This window comes from Stomoxys calcitrans, chromosome 1, assembly GCF_963082655.1.
Source record: "Stomoxys calcitrans chromosome 1, idStoCalc2.1, whole genome shotgun sequence".
Classification (NCBI taxonomy): domain Eukaryota; kingdom Metazoa; phylum Arthropoda; class Insecta; order Diptera; family Muscidae; genus Stomoxys; species Stomoxys calcitrans.
The window spans coordinates 254,236,423-254,251,462 of NC_081552.1; the positions used below are offsets into that span (position 1 = coordinate 254,236,423).

General features: G+C 40.7%; 1 protein-coding gene across 4 annotated transcripts in view; it reads left to right on the top strand.

Moving 5' to 3' along the window:
• Positions 1–2,575: 2,575 nt before the first annotated feature.
• Positions 2,576–15,040, top strand: part of LOC106092912 (protein SCAI) — a 29,030-nt gene continuing 16,565 nt past the window's right edge. For all 4 annotated transcript variants that reach the window (XM_013259864.2, XM_013259866.2, XM_013259867.2 and 1 more), the window contains exon 1: positions 2,576–3,755. The gene's annotated coding sequence lies outside the window, so the exon portion shown is untranslated. The remainder of the gene's footprint in view (positions 3,756–15,040) is intronic.

The window sequence follows — 15,040 nt, forward strand, 5'->3', positions numbered from 1 at the left end:
TCGATGTGTTGCAAAAAAAATGGCCAAATTAATATACCCCATTCTTCGGTGGGGTGTATAAAAAGGGCATATCGGGTAAAAGATTTATATGGGGGCTATATATAAATCTGATCCGATTCTGATGAAATTGGGATGTCACAAAAACACTTCTTGCCAAATTTGTTAAAGATCGGACCAAAATTGTGCCTTCTACAGTCTTAATAGGTCAAATCGGATGAAAGTTATATATGGGAGCTATATCTAAATCTGAACCAATTCTGATGAAATTTTGCACACGTATTTAGACATCACACGAAACACTTCTTGCCAAATTTGTTAAAGATCGGACCAAAATTGTGCCTCCTACAGCCTTAAAAGGGCATATCGGATGAAAGATATATATGGGAGCTATATCTAAATCTGAACCGATTTCAATGAAATTTGGCACACATATTGGAACGTGAAAAAAAACACTTTGTGCCAAATTTTGTAAGGATCGAACCGAAATTGTGGCTTCTACAGCTTTAAAACGGCACAAATCGAATCAGGAAGTGATTTTAATCCGATCGGTATACTTATCGATGGGTCTAGCTCTTCTACTTCTTAGCATTGCAAATAAATGCACAAATCTATAATACCCTGTACCACAGTGGTGGTGTAGGGTATAATGATTAAATTTTTGTAATTATGCCCCTCCTTCATTTTCAGTGTTTTCCTAATAATTCCATTAATCATTAAACTATGTACGGGAAATTGATTTGAAATGTTCATCGAACAATTAAACACAAATTAAATTCGTCAAGGCCGAACTTTGGATAATCAACACCATAAATATACTACTTATCCAATTTCGTCGAAATTGGTTGAAAATTTAGTATTTTATCAACTCAAGATTATTTATTGCCAGATCGTTTTACACAGCAGCGATATCCAAATTTGGTCCTATCTGGAATATAATTCTTATGGTTTTCAGAAGTCTAACACATTTAACTATTCCAAATCTCATCGAAATCGTGTAATAAATGCGTCTTTTATGGGATCATGACCATAAATCAGGAGATCGGTCTACGTGGCAACTATATCCAAATATGGTGCGATCTGGGCCATATTAAGCACGGATGTCCAGAGGCCTTATTCAAATATACTGAGGCCGTATAATTAAACTAAAAAGCGCGTTTTAAATGTTCAAGACGGTTTGTTAGGATATTTTTATGGGTGACTAGCTGGACAGGGCCCCCTCCGCTGCGCCTTCTTTCTCTCTCTTATTTTATCTGAGGTCCATACTGGCACGGTCAGGAAAAAAAACCTGTTTGGGGGTGCTTACGGGTACGGCCTTTCTGATATTTCGCCCTAATGTGAATATCATATTGGTGCTCCACTCCCAAATTTTTTTCATTTGAGGCTTATATTGCTTTGGTATATAAATATGTCCGGTATGGGGGTGAGTTGCACCCACACAGACCTGGTCGGCGAATTTGTTCGATTTAGGTGTGTTTTGGGAAGTGGGTTCCCCAAACACTTAGCCCTGAAAATAAATCAGCATCGTGATCTACTCTCAAATATCATTTATTTGAACCCCATATTGCCATTGGCCTCAACATTGGATATAAAATTCGTTTCATAATCTCATTTCATTTAACCCCTTCATTTAAACCCCTTATTGCAAAAGTCAGCAAATATGTCCGGTTTGGGCAAATATATCCGGTTTGGGCAAATACGTCCTATTTAGGGGATTGTTACGGGGCCGGGAAGTCCCCCAGACAGTTGGTCCCGAATGTTGATATCAGATTCGTGGTCTAATTTTGGGGATGGGGCGGCACTCAGTGACTTGGCTGTGAAAATATTTATCAAATTCGTGTTCTATTTTAAAAAACCTCTTATTGAGTCCCATATTGCAATTGTTGGCAAATTCGTCCTATCTAGGATGTGTTATGGGGTGGGGTGGACCCATAATCACTTTTTCCTGAATATTTATATGAGATTCGTGCTTTACGCCCAAAGACCTTTCCTTTGAGACCCATATTGCTATGGTCGTAAATTTGTTCTGATTTGTTCGTTTCTGAAAATTATGTTAAGGGGGAGGGTAGGGTATTAAAATATTTTTCAAAAATTAATTGTAATTTGTCAAATTTCCTTTTAACAACAATAGTTTACGATAAATTGTAACTGTCTGTACGATAAATCTACTCATACATGTGTTTTTGCGGATATTTTACATTTGCGATGGTTGGCAACTGCAGAATTATTGTAGTTAAAGAACGCTTCGAAATTTTTTATGACTTTTAAACTTAAACAGTGGAAAAAAGTTTTAAAAAATCATGCAAACATATTAAACCAACAATTCCCAGCTTCTTTTCTATGCAAATAACAACTCAATTTTATGAACAACCGTTAAGCAAGGAAAATTTCTCCATTTGAAACATTTCATTGTTTGGCAACGATAAACCTCAAAAGTGTTGCCACTGCTCTTCGATGTAGCAACTAAAGCGCCATCTGTGAGAAACGTCTGAACATTAGGCACTCACAAGAAAATCAATAAACCACCCCTTATTGGTGTGTTAAGGGAAAAATCAAGCAGAGAGAAACTCTATTCATTTGACTGCACGTAGACGTAAGAACGTAACAAAAAATCACGAAAAAATTAAATATCGCATAGAAAAACTAGTGTAGATTAAACAAAAATCCCATCAATGTGTCATTAAAGTGCAATTCTATGTAAGCTTAATAAATTCCAAGCAAAATCTAAACGTGTTGTGTTCATAAATGCAAAAATATCAGCCGGCAAAATAGAATAAAATCCAATAAAAAAAAGCATATGCCACCAACTCGAATGTAATCGCCGTCGGTGTCGTTGTTCCCATCATCGTCGTCGTCGTCGTGGTCATAGTCGTTGTCGTCGTGTATGAAAGAAGAGGAAGAGCCGTGGAACCAAACACAACGGTGAAACAAGAAAACAGTACATATACCCTCGACTCCAGCCTGCCGCCTACCCTACTACCGTCGCTGCCGCCTCCGCTAGCCCCAAGAAACCAGCCTGTAACGACGGGGAAGTTGGCAAAAAAAAAAGTGGCAGCAGAAAAAAGTCCTCGAAGTGAAGCATAATGAAGTAATTCAATGACATTTTTCCTGTTACCAAATTGTGCTGCACGGAAAACACCGAATGCAACAACTCCAAATTCATTGGTTTCCTAAGGATAATTGTAAAGTTAAAAAATTATACCTTAAAAAATAATAATAGAATGGGAAGTGTTTCAGTTGTTTAAACAGAAAGCAAAGTTCAAAATGAAAAGTAACATGTTTAGCATAGAGCTCCCTAAAAAAATTCAGTTTTTTCGTGTGAAATTCTAAAACTGAAGTTGAAGAAAAAAGAAGAAGAAGAAAAATTGCCCAACTTTTTTCCCGTTCGTCTCAATAGACACACTTACACACACACACACACAAACACACTTATATACAAAGTCGAAACCAACATTAAAACTTCACGCACATCCAACAACCAACCGCGAGCAAGAAAGAAAATAAAAAAAAAAACAACCCAAGACACAAAGAAGTTGTCGAAGTAAACTGCCAAGGATGACATTGCCATTAAGACAGCCATCGTCCTTTAGCTCCTCCTAATAATCTCCCATCAATGAGTATCGATTTTAGGCTCCTCTAAAGGAATTACACGCATCTGCATAACCACCGATCTGTGGAGGAGAGGACATCGGAAGGAGTTTCGTTTGAGGAAACTACTTTGCCGCAGAATACACCATGGTCTACTGTGGTCTAAACAGGTAAGTGGCGCCTTCAGTGGCACTTCGCTTTCCCATACAACAAAAAAAAATTACAACTGCAGTCTCTTATCCATCATTGCCATGACAGAGGACCAAGGAAGTGTGTGTTTGTGTTGTTTCCTTTTTCGTATTTTTTGGCAATGCAATCGTCCCAGTATGCGTGCCAACCTAACACACAGGCACACACACACACACTCGGTGTAACAGTATTGTAGAGACTCACACTATCGTTGACTTTCTTTTGTTGTGATTTTTGCGTCAGAGTGCGCATTACCGGCTGTCTAAATGAATGTCGTGTCCGTAGTGTGATGATGATGATGATAATGGTAGTGGTGGTGGTAGTGTTGTGCTAGGGGGTCGTAGTCGTGGCGGTCTTACTCTTTACAACTCCATCCACCACTATATCGTGCAAGCACATGTCCTACCCACGAGATTGTGTTATCTCGTTAGGCCTACTATACATCCTGTTGGGGGGTGTGTATTTGTTTCGTTCGATAAATAGGTCCGAATGTTTGTAGTTTTTTTCTCTTCTCTTCTTCTTCTTCTTCAAAATATTCTAATGCACAATGGCGAGTGCAATATCTACTGCTATGCTGCCCTCTACAGTAAAATTGGGCAATGAATTAGCACAAATTTCAGAATATCTAGTGCCAATATCGCTATTCAATATGAATGGATAAATGTGGTTAGAAGGCTATTTACAAACTGGCAATGCGAAACAATTTCAGCAACTATAGCAGGATATCTGTAATATAGAATTTGTACACTATATAACACCTAAATTCTAAGACGATTTAACGATGTCCGTGTGTCTGTCCGTCTTTCCGTGCGTCTATTGCAATCACTCTAGAGCCCTCAAAAATTGAGATATTGATGTTTGGCACAGATATGTCTTTTCGATGTATGCTGGTTACGTTCTTGAACGGGCCAAATCGGACCATACTTGGATATAGCTGCTATATAGACCGATCTGCCGATAAAGGGCCCAACGCCCATAAATGCTTTATATTTTATCCGATTTCGCTGAAATTTGGAACAGCGCCTAGTTTTAAGCCTCCCAATATCGGAGCCAAATATGGTACAGATCGGACTATATTTAGATGTAGCTACTATATAGACCGATCTGACGATTAAAGCTCTGAAGCCCATAAAAGCTTTATTTTTTAAACGATTTCGCTGAAATTTGAAACAGTGAGTAGGTAAAGGCCTCCCAACATACGACCTAAATATGGCTCTGACCGGAATATATTTAGATATAACTGCCATGTAGACCGATCTGCCCTTAAGGGGTCTGAAGCCCATAAAAGCTTTATTTTTTATCCGATTTCTCTGAAATTTGAAACAGTGAGTAGTTTAAGGCCTCCTAATACAGGACCCAAATATGGTTCAGATTGGACTTCATTTAGATATAGCTGCTATATAGACCGATCTGCCGATAAAGGGTCTGAAGCCTGAAAGCTTTATTTGTTAACCAATTTCACTGAAATTTGAAACAGTGATTAGGTAAAGGCCTCCCAATATCTGACCTACATATGGTTCTGGTCAGACTATATTAAGATATAGCTGCCATATAGTCCGATCTGCCTATAAGGGGACTGAAGCCCATAAAAGCTTTATTTTTTAACCGATTTCGCTGAAATTTAAAACAGTGAGTTATTTTTGGCTTCCCAATATCCGATGAAAATATGGTACAGATCGGACTATATTTAGATATAGCTGCCATGTAAACCGATCTGCCGTTTAAGGGTCTGAAGCCCATAAAAGCTTTATTTTTCATCCGATTTCGCTGAAATATGAACAGTGAGTTTTTCTGAGCCTCCCAATATCCGACCTTAATATGATTCAGATCGGTTTATATTTGGATATAGCCGCCAAAAAGACCAATATTTTGTTCTACAAAATTGAATAGTAACTTATATATATTAGACCACTCAATGCCCGTGCCGAATTTGGGTGCTTAAGTTATCCAATTTTCACCGGATTGTGACGAAAGGGGGCTTACATATATGCCGAACTTAATGGTGGGTATCCAAATTTCGGCCCGGCCGAACCTAATGCCTTTTTACTTGTTTTGGTCTCAAGAAGCCATATCGCGATAGGCTTCTAAGGGCACAAGAATTCATATCCGGGGATCAGTTTAGACCGTTTCGGATTATACTTGGCATGGATGTTGGAAATCATAACTCAAGTCTTTGTTCCACATTTCAGCCAAATCGAATGAAAAATTAAGAGCTCAAGAAGTCAACTCGAGCGATCGTTTTATATGGACGCTATAATTGTTTATAGACCGATCCGGATCATATTTGGCGTGGATTATAGGATTTTCGCCGTCCTACCGACCGTTTCGCTGTTCCACAATGTTGCATGCGCATTCGTCGCCCACTCCCTTAACTCGAACTGTGTCGACCCGAAAGGCTTTGTGCTAACCAAGTTTATTGACGGCAGTCCTGTGGCCTTCGCCGCCAAATCGACTTCAAGGTTCATCTCAGGTATCCGATCGGAAACCTCTTCCCTTCCTTCCAGGTTTCATATCGTGTCCTCGATTATACCGCGATGTTATGAGCTGCTCCCATCCTCAATCCATTCTCCCATCGCCTTAAGTCCCATAGCCGCAGTGGCTGCCTCACATTTAATGTGTATGACAATGGGTCGGATAATTAGAATAGTCTCCAGTGCCCTAGTCGACGTGGTCCTCATCGCTCCGCCTATGTCAAGACAACATGTTCTCTGAACCTGCTGTATGGTCCTTATGTCTCACTTTTTCTCCATAGCAGTCCACCAAACTACTGAGGCGTAAGTAAGTATTGGTCTTATCACGCTCCAGTGGACTATCCCCGGATTCAGGTCCCATTTCGAGCCCAGGGCCCGTCTACATAGTGCCCAACATCTGTGAGCCTTCTCAGTACGCTCCTGAATGTGACACTTTCAATTCAGTTTCCTGTCCAAGATCACACCTAAGTATTTGACCTTGTCAGATAACGAAATCGTCTTATTGAGGACACGTGGTGCGTCAAATTGGCCCACCTTCGTCTTCCTCGTAACCAGGCATATTTCAGTCTTCTCTGGGTTAACATTGCGACCTCTGGGTCTAGCCCAGTCAAATGCCATATGCCAGACCCTTTCGGCCCTTCTGCATAGCTCGTTCGGATCCTTACCCCTTAGAAGTATTATAACATCGTCTGCGTAGCAGACGGATTCAAATCCCTCCTCAGTAAAAAATTGCAAATTTTTCCCTAACGAACAGGGGCAAACATCTCACATATCAATGAGTGTAGTCCGATTTAAGTTTTTAAGCTCAATGATAAGAGGCCTCCTTCTTATTGCCGAGTCCGAACGGCGTGCCGCAGTGCGACACCTCTTTGGAGAGAAGTTTTACATGGCATAGTACCTCACATATGTTGCCACCATTAGGAGGGGAAAACCACCGCTGAAAATTTTTTCTGATGGCCTTGCCAGGATTCGAACCCAGGCGTACAGCGTCATAGGCGGACATGCTAACCTCTGTGCTACGGTGGGCTCTTTGCCGATAGTGTCGATCGAGAAAATATCAATCGATATTCAGCCAAAACTTAAATATCGTAGTGTTATCGTTTTGTCAGTTCTGTTCACAACTCTCAACTCAACGACTTCTTTTTATTTCCTCAACCTAATTTCGAGGAAATTTTGAACACCAGCAGTTACAAGTTCAAATCGACTCGACTTTTCATAAAGCTAGCATAAGGACCTATCTCAGTTTGAAAGATCATAAATGGTTTATGACTGAAATTTTGCACAGATTCTTCTTTTGTCCATAAGCAGCTTAAGTTCGAAGATGGGCTATATCTTGATATAGCCCCCATATAGACCTATCCGCCGATTTAGGGTCTTAGATCCATAAAAGCCACCGAAGCTCAGAGGTTAGCATGTCCGCCTATGACGCTGAATGTCTAGATTCAAATCCTGGCAAGACCATCAGAAAAAATCTTTGACGGTGATTTTCCCCCTCCTAATGCTGGCAACATTTATGAGGTACTATGCCATGTAATACCTCTCACCAAAGAAGTGTCGCACTGCGGTACGCCGTTCAGACTCGGCTATAGAAAGGAGGCCCCTTATCATTGAGCTTAAAACTTGAATCGGACTGCACTCATTGATATGTGAGAAGTTTGCCCCTGTTCCTTGGTGGAATGTTCATGGGCAAAATTTGCAATTTGGCCCATAAAAGCCACATTTATTATACGATTTTGCTGAAATTTGGGACAATGATTTGTGTTAGATCTTTCGACATCCTTCTTTAATTTGGCCCAGATCGGTCCAGATTTGGATATAATTGCCATATAGACCGATCTCTCGATTTAAGGTCTTTGGCCCATAAAGGGCGCATTCATTGTCCGATGTCGCCAAAATTTGGGACAGTGAGTTAAGTTAGGCCCCTCCTAAGGCCAGTGAGTTCTGTTAGGCTCTTTGACATCATTTTTCAATTTCTCACAGTTTGGTCCAGATTTGGATATAGCTGCCATATAGACCGATCTCTCGATTTAAGGTCTTTGGCCCATAAAAGGCGCTTTCATTATCCGATTTTGCCAAAATTTGGGACATTCGGTTGCGTTAGGCTCCCTGCAATTTGGCCCAGATCGGTTCAGATTTCGATATAGCTGCCATATAGACCGATCCGCCGATTTAAGGTTTTGGGCCCATAAAATGCGCTTTTATTGTCAGATATCGCCAAAATTTGGGACAGTGAGTTAAGTTTAGCCCTTTGATACCTTTTTGCAATTTGGCCCAGATCTGTCCAGATTTCGATATAGCTGCCATATAGACCGATCTCTCGATTTAAGGTTTTGGACCCATAAAATGCACGTTTATTGTCCGATTTCGCCGAAATTGGTGACAGTGAGGTGTGTTGGGCCCTTCAACATCCCTCTTCAATTTGGCTCAGATCGGTTCAGATCTGGATATTGCTGCCATATAGACCGACCCCTTGATTTAAAGTCTTGGCCCCATAAAAAACACATTTATAATCCGATTTCGCTGAAATTTGACACAGTGACTTATGAAAGGCTATTTGACATCCGTGTCGTATATGGTTTAGATCGGTCTATATTATCTATGACCTCTCAATATCCGTGTCGAATTTGGTCCAAATCGGACCATATTTCGATAAAGCTGCTATGGGGGCATAAATTATACATATTTCACCGGATTATGACCCGAGGTGGTTCGGCCTGGCCAAACTTAACGCCTTTTTACTTGTTTTTCTCATGAGTCATTTTCCCATGCCATATATATGTAGTAGAGTTCAGTCCAGATTCGGTTATATCTACAATATAAACCGATTTCATGACTCTAAACTTGGGTATTTGATTGATCTTTACTAAAATTGATTGAAATCATTTCAGCAAGAATCAACATTTTCCTCAACTTAAGTATAGGGGAAAAGATTCGCTCCCCTTCAAGTAGCGTTAAAAGAACAAACCTTTCAAAAAGAAGCAAACCCATTATAATATACTGGCTTGTATGTAGAAAATGTTTCATTAATTTACTGCAATATCAAAATTAAGAAAATTTTGGAACTCCCCAATAGAATCCATAACGTCATCTCTTCATTCGCTTATTATTGGGCATCTGTCATTCATGGCATGAACTCAAACAGGATATGTGGAGAAAGCAGCCTCAATAGCGACCCACTGTCTACATAACCACACACTTACACATGTGTGTGTATGTGTGTGTGTTTGTCTTTTTCTGTTTGTCTGTCAGTGCGTATGAGATTACACATTCATGCTCGAGTAGTGCTCATTTACGACAACTGCAGTTTGCAGTTGTACTGCTGGTTGGTGTTCCTTGTTTTCTTTTGGTTTTTGTTTTTTGTTTTTTTTTCTGTCCACTCACTAATTTTACTCGGTGAGAGTAGTCGATAACAAGGATGTGAAAGCCATACAAGATGTATGTGTGTGCATATTTTAGCATGCAAATTCGAACATAGTTGTGGGCTGTTTGGTTAGGTTGCTTATTTTGGTACATTGACTGCCTCAGGATCTTTTGTAAGCATCCTTACCCATATTTCTTTCATTCCATGCGAATGTTTTCGGTATGGACCAAATGTAGAGTCAAACAGCAGTTTCATTTACCGTAGGCCAACAGAGAGAGAGAGAGAGAAATGGAGAGTAGTAAGTGTTGAAGGACACAGAAACAATGTAGCTGCTTCCCCCCATGCCCATTGCCATTCATTGTGTGCATGTGTGTGTGTGTGTGTAAGCTTGTGTGAGCGTATGTGTGTTCGCTTTTAACAAAATTTATTTATAAAACCCAGGCTAAAAAGAAGTAGAACATAAGCAAATACACAACACACTCATAATAGTTCTTTATTGCGTGACGCGTGATGATGCTATGCGTATGAAATTCATCCATGCTTATAATTTTGCCCCATAATGAGAGGGCTACAGCAATACAGGCATTATTTAGTGCGATTACGTACTTTCCACTTAAGATGATTTTCAAAGTACATACATTTGGGTAGTTGGGCTTAGGTTGTAACAGAGTTAACTTTGTGGCTAATAAAAGGAGGCCAACTTTTTTCGATGAGCCTTCGGTGATCCATTCTCAATAAATAAATAATGTTTAAGCAAAACTCTTAATAGAAAGGAAATTTTGTTCGGCAATTGGTAACAAAAGTAAATGTGCAGGCAGCGCATAAGGCCGAAGTAAAATCGCAACGCAATCTGGCTCACTTAGAGGTTTTTGTTCATTACGATATCTTCCGAAAAATCCGGTGCACCAGCAGCAACCATAGGAGTTAAGAAATGACTCCACCTTGTGGTGTCCCCCTCGTAGCTGCCATCCAACCGAGGTATCCCTTATGCACACTATGATCCTCATGCTCAAGGTCTCTCTCCTCCGTAGAAGGCCGAAGTAAAATCGCAACGCAATCTAGCTCATTTAGAGATTTTTGTCCATTATGATATCATGCGAAAAATCGGGTCCACCACCAGCAACCATAAGAGCGGTGAAATAACACCACCTTGAGGTGACCCCTCGTAGCTGCCATGCAACCGAGGTATACCTTATGCACACTGTGATCCTCTTGCTCAAGGTCTCTCTCCTCCAGACGTCTCCATGACGCACGAAGGGACATTGTTGAAAGCTCTCTCAATGTTAAAAAAAAACTGCCAAATTAAACTCCTTGTATATGAGCGACCTCTTTAGGTGATGAATAACGCTGGGTAGAATTGAGACCACCGTTCTTTCCATATTTAAGCATAAGCAGGCAAATTGCAGATTTTTGCCCATGAACATTCCACTAAGGAACAAGAGCAAACATCTCACATATTAATGAGTGCTGTCCGATTCAAGTTTAAGCTCAATGATAAGGGGCCTCCTTTTTACAGCCGAGTCCGAACGGCGTGCCGCAGTGCGACACCTCTTTGGAGAGAAGTTTTACATGGCACAGTACCTCACAAATGTTGCCAGCATTAGGAGGGGAAAACCGCCGCTGAAAATTTTTCTGGTGATCTCGCCAGGATTCGAACCCAGGCGTTCAGCGTTACGGTGGCCATAAGCATAGAAGTAGGTTATTACTAATTTGGAAATCCCAAATCCTAGACAGTATCTTACACAGCACAACAGCCAATCTGGGGAGGTGGAAAATTCCAAATTTGGGGCCTATTGTCTGGGGAAAACGACCACTCCAAACGAGCATATTGCGAATAGACCTTTATAGTTGGCCCTTAATTTTTTTTTAAAGGGCCCTAAAAAAGTTTCACCTGAGAACTCTAAAGCTTTTTGGGGTTTTGTCCTTCTGACCTAATACCATCATCATAGCAGGAAATTTCCCACATACAGTCCATGACCTTTGAATTATGGAGATATTCATTTTAAGATTTACTCATTTTTTATACCCACACCATAGGATGATGGGTATACTAATTTCGTCATTCCGTTTCCAATACATCGAAATATTGATCTGAGACCCAACAAAGGATTTATGTTCCTGATTGTCTTAACATTCTAAGTCGATTTAACCCTGTCTGCCCATCTGGCACGAATACTTCCCATTAGCGTGAATCGGTTGGGATTGTAAATGGGATATATCGGTCCACGTTTTGATATAGCTTGCCATATAAGCGGATCCGGGATCTAGACTTCTTGAGCCGCTAGAGGGAGCAATTCTTATTCGACTTGTATAAAATTTTGCACAAAGTGGACCGGTTTGATCATCAACAACTGAGCCAACTACGGTCCAAACCGGTTTGTAACCTGATATTGCTCCCATATAAACAGATGTCGGATCTTGACTTTTTGAGCCGCTAGAGGGCGCAATTCTTATCCGTTGTTGCTGAAATTTCGCACCACATGTTTTATTGCGACTTCCAACAACTGCATCAGGTATGGTCCAAATCGGTACATAACCCATTAATCGATCTCGGATCTTGTCTTCTTCAGCCTCTAGAGGGCGCAATTATTAACCGATTTGGCTGAAATTTTGCATGAGTTGTTTTGTATGAACTTCTAACAACTCTGCTAAGTATGGTCCAAATCGGTTCATAATCCTATGTAGCTCCCGTACGAACCGATCTCGGATCTTGACTTCTAGAGCCTCTAGAGGGCGCAATTATATCCAGTTTGGCTGAAATTTTGGGTGAAATGTTTCGGGTTGACCATCAACAACTGTGCCAAGTATGGCCTAAAGTGGTGCATAAACTAATATAGCTCCCATATAAACCGATCTCGGACCTTGACTTCTTGAACTGGTAGAGAGCGCAATTATTAGCCGATTTAGCTGAAATTTTGCATGAAGTGTTTAACTCCAATCGGTTCATTGCCTGATATAGCTCCCATATAAACCGATCTCGGGTCTGCACTTCTTGAGCCGCTAGAGGGTGCAATTATTAACCTATTTGGCTGAAATTTTGCCTGAAGTAAGCAATTCTTATTCGATTTGGCTAAAATTTTGCATGTAGTGTTTCGGTTTGATCATCAACAACTGTGCCAAGTATGGATGGTTTAGAACCTGATATTGCTCCCATATAAACATATTTCGGATCTTGACTTCTTGAGCCTGTAGAGGGTGCAAGTCTTATCCGATGTTGCTGAAAGTTCGCATCGGATGTTTTATTTCAACTTCCAACAACAGTATCAGGTATGGTCCAAATCGTTACATGACTCGATATAGCTCCCATATAAATCGGTATCGGATCTTGTATTCTTGAGCCTCTAGAGATCACAACTATAATCCGATTTGGCTGAAAATTTTCATGAGGTGTTTTGTATTAACCCATTAGTGTGAGTCGGTTGGGATTGTAAATGGGATATATCGGTCCATGTTTCGATATAGCTGCCATATCAACGAATCCTTGATCTTGACTTCTTAAGCCGCTAGAGGGCGCAATTCTTATCCGATGCTGGTGAAATTTCGCACCAGATATTTTATTTCGACTTCTAACAACTGTATCAGGTTTATAACCCGATATAGCTCCCGTACGAACCGATCTCGGATCTTGACTTCGAGAGCCTCTAGAGAGCGCAATTATATCCGTTTTGCCTGAAATTTTGGGTGAAATGTTTCGGATTGACCATCAAAAACTGTACCATGTATGGTCTAAATTGGTGCATTAACTGATATACTCCCATATAAATCGATCTCGGATCTTCACTTCGTGAGCCGCTAGAGAGCGCAATTATTAACCTATTTGGCTGAAATTTAGCATGAAGTGTTTTGGTTTGACCCTCAACAACTGCGCCATGGATGGCTCAATTCGGTTCATTACCTGATATAGCTCCCATATAAACCGATCTCGGATCTTCACATCTTGAGCCGATAGGGGGCGCAATTATTAACCTATTTGGCTGAAATTTTGCATGAAGTGAGCAATTCTTATCGGATTTGGCTGAAATTTTACACAATGAATTCCACCTCCAACAACAACCAAGTATGGCCCCGCTTTTACTTCTTTAAGTATTACTTCTTCGACATGAATAGTTTTATAAATCGAGCGACAAAACTTTACTTTAAGATGGCTACTGAACCTAACCGCAAGAACTATGAGTAGACGAGTGGGTAGCGAACTCGACTTATTAGCGCGGCAGTGTTTGTTCGAGTTCGCAGCGAGGACTTTGATCTGTCATCCCACAAAGACTATGTCATTGATATCGCAGCAGTTTATCATGTATCTTGGCATCTATTAAAGGGTACCACATCGAATGCTTTAGTAATTGCATAAAATACATCCATTTTAGTTTTTAAAGGGGAATTAATTTCCTTATCCCCCATTCCTCTCAACTGTGAGAGCATGAATGGCGTTGACCTAGTTAATGCGTTCAATGAAAATCAATGTGAATCCATTTAGGCACGCATTTCAACACTCAGACACTCACACACACACACATGCACAATCCCATTTACGGCGATAAAACGGAAGCCGAGACAAAAAGGAAACAACACACATAGCCAACTCCATAACATTTTCAGCACGCATGGTGCACACATAGTGCGTCCACATTAGACGAAGCTACTAAATGTGGTCACGACAAAGGACATAGTCTCCTTAGTAAGATTAACACACACTCATACACACATACCCCAAACTAGGCCGTTTCCAATCAATCGGACAATTAAAAACACACATACATACCCAAAAGGTGGTGGGGGGGATAGTTGGGGAATCTTCGACTTTTGCGTGATGCATTTCTCCATACCACTCAAATAGTTGACGCTACTACGGCAACGACAACGATGATTAAGGAGTAACAAAAGTAGTAAAAGGGTTTTCCAGTAGCACAAGAGATTGATGTTGTGGGCGTTAGCGTTACTGGTGGGGAGCACAGTCATTAGCCACTCAGCAGACTTGAATGACATTCGCCATTCAATGCAACACGAGTGAATAACCATTCACATTCAGGCGGCAGTCTTTATCAATTCATGGGCTATCGAAGAAAGCTTAAGCGTCGTTGTTGGGGGGGCAAATCTGATATGGGTTTGTCCCATGATGTCATCTTCATCATCATCTTGTGCATCACCAGGGCTCCGATTGCCACTAGTCAACGATGGGCAACGATAGGGATGGGCGGACGGAAGCATGGACAGAAAAAATTATTGAATTTCATATTGCCAGAGGGAGAAGGAGAGCGAACGGCTTCTGGGTGCCACGGCATGAACCGGGGAAGCAAGACGTAGACGTACAAGCTTTGTGGTGGCGAATGGGTTTTGAATTAAAATCAGTTGTGTAGTTTTTCTAGTTTTTTGTTTTTGTTCTTTCTTAGATTTCCACTATGTGTCATACACACACTCAGGCCACAGAAGACAATAG